Genomic DNA, 2,795 nt, shown 5'->3' with positions numbered 1-2,795 from the left:
AAAAAAAAAAAAAAAAAAAGAATCTGCAACTAAGACCAATAATCCAGAGTGGGTGACCCACAGCAGAAGAGAGAGCTGAGAACTCCTTACAGCTCCTGGCAGAGCTTAGGTCACCTGGGGTAGCAACTGACCAAAAATTACCCCTAATATAAAAAATCAGCAAACAAGCCGGGCGTGGTGGCTCATGCCTGTAATCCCAGCACTTTGGGAAGCTGAGGCGGGCAGATCACCTGAGGTTAGGAGTTTGAGACCAGCCTGACCAATATGGTGAAACCCCGTCTTGAAAAAAAAATCAGCAAACAAAACTCTCTGAGTCCCCCCACTCTGTGGTTACTGCTGAAGCTTGCCTCGGGTGCCTTGTGCTTGAAGAATGTATTTGATCAGCAGTGTGAAATCCTCATGGTTGGCAAGGCATCTAAAACTAAGCGTTCAGAGCCAAAGAAAAAGTCACACAATTTATTCCCATCAAATTTTTTATTTTTAGTTGGAGTCTCGCTCTGTCGCCCAGTCTGGAGTACAGTGGTGGGATCTCTGCTCACTGCAAACTCCGCCTCCTAGGTTCAAGGGATTCTCCTGCCTCAGCCTCCCAAGTAGCTGGGATTACAGGCACCCGCCACCACCCGGGGCTGATTTGTGTATTTTCAGTAGAGACAGGGTTTCTTCCTGTTGGCCAGGCTGATCTCAAACTGCTCACCTCAAGCGATCGGCTCACCTCTGCGTTCCGAAGTGCTGGGATTACAGGCATGATCCTCCGCACTAGGCCCTCATCAATGTCTAAAGTTCTGTACAGTTCAGCCCAGTACTTCTTAGTATTTCCCTAAGCAATGATAAATATTTGGAAAGCTCTTTTAAAGTTTTTTTTTTTTGAGACGGAGTTTCGCTCTTGTTACCCAGGCTGGCCTCCTGGGTTCAGGCAATTCTCCTGCCTCAGCCTCCTGTGTAGCTGGGATTACAGGCACGTGCCACCATGCCCAGCTAATTTTCTGTATTTTTAGTAGAGACGGGGTTTCACCATGTTGACCAGGATGGTCTCTATCTCTTGACCTCGTGATCCACCCGCCTCGGCCTCCCAAAGTGCTGGGATTACAGGTGTGAGCCACCGTGCCTGGCCCTCTTTTAAAGTTTTTGCATGATAGCATGAGACTAAAAACACCTACCACCAAGCAGACACTTATTCTTTCTGCTGCAGGAAACATGGCAGAAACAATGAGCAGTAAATGATCTGCCGACAAACCGAAAGGCATTTCTTTGTCAGCAAACACCTTGGAAGATGTAGAGAAAATACTTCCGAAGATTGGAGGAAACTCGTGTTAGATCAAATTACTCAGTGTGGGAGGTTTGCTTTGCAGTGGGCTGAAAGCACAGATGTTCCCAATGTGGCTCAGCTGAAGGTATTTGCCAGGTGCTGTTCCAATAGGGAAATACACAAACCACTTCTTTCATTTGTTTGTATGTGCCACTAAAGGGAAGATATAGCAGACAAGATATTGCCAACAGCAAATGCCTTTTTTAATGAAAACAATGCCGTGAGGAACCCGTGGAAATGCAACCACAGATGGAACAGCTACTCAGACAGGGTCGTTATAAAAAGGATTCTGGATAAAAATCATCCTTACCACTCACTCATTGGCGGATCCCCAGTCTAAATCGGCGCAGGAAAGAAGAAGCCTAGAGCCACATGGAATGTGGCAGAGCAGTGGGGTTGGTTTGTAAAGCTTAGATTGCCACATACGAGTAGAAACGTTGTGGCCGGGCGTGGTGGCTCACGCCTGTAATCCAAGTACTTTGGAGGCCAAGGCGGGTGGATCACCTGAGGTCGGGAGTTCAAGACCAGCCTGACCAACATGGTGAAACCCCGTCTTTAAAAAAAAAAAGAGTAGAAACGTTGAGAGATTTGGTAAGAGGATTGAGTACGACCATGGAAACTTTCCAGCCACATGAATGAGTCACAAAGTACTGACCACATTGTCCTGAGTTCTTCCTCTCTTTCTTCCTAACTCGCTCCGTCCTTCCCGAAGTCCAATTTGCTGACGGTGTTGGAGTGGAAAAGAGCTGTCCATTCTAGATGCATCAGGAAAAGATTGAAAATAGAAAATGTATTTTCCCTGTGTCTGCTCAAGGTAAAGATGTCCTTTCAATGAAAAAATGAGAAGGTAATTATCTTTCAGTGAAGACTCATGCTAAGGAAAGGGCATATTTTTGAGCAGAAGTTTGAAACTATTTTCTCTGACACTTGATTGTGGGGTCAACAATGTATTGGACTGATAAACTGTCATTCCTACACAGGAAAAGGAAGCTTGAGAACAGAATGATCTAATTTCAGAATTTTTTTTTTTTTTTGAGATGGAGTTTCACTCTCATCACCCAGGCAGGAGTGCAGTGGGGCAATCTCGGCTCACTGCAACCTCTGCCTCCTGGGTTCAAGCGATTCTCTTGTCTCAGCCTCATACGTAGCTGGGATTACAGGTGCGTGCCACCACATCTGGCTAATTTTCAAATTTTTGGTAGAGACAGGGTTTCACCATGTTGGCCAGGCTAGTCTCAAACTCCTGACCTCAGGTGATCCACCGGCCTCAGCCTTCCAAAGTGCTGGGATTATAGGCATGAGCCACCGCACCCGGCCAGAATAATCTATTTTGAAAACGTTTCCACTTTTAGAATATAGAAGTCCGTGGGTATGAGCGCTCATAAAAACATAAACATGCAGCTCCTCCCCATTTGTTAGAAAGAGGAACTTCCTAACCACCAGACAACTGGGAAGATAGAAATATACCAGCTGGATTTTACCAGAACCT

This window comes from Sapajus apella, unplaced genomic scaffold, assembly GCF_009761245.1.
Source record: "Sapajus apella isolate SASKATOON/1434 unplaced genomic scaffold, GSC_monkey_1.0 scaffold2274, whole genome shotgun sequence".
Taxonomy (NCBI): Eukaryota; Metazoa; Chordata; class Mammalia; order Primates; family Cebidae; genus Sapajus; species Sapajus apella.
Note: the sequence above shows the minus strand (reverse complement) of the source record.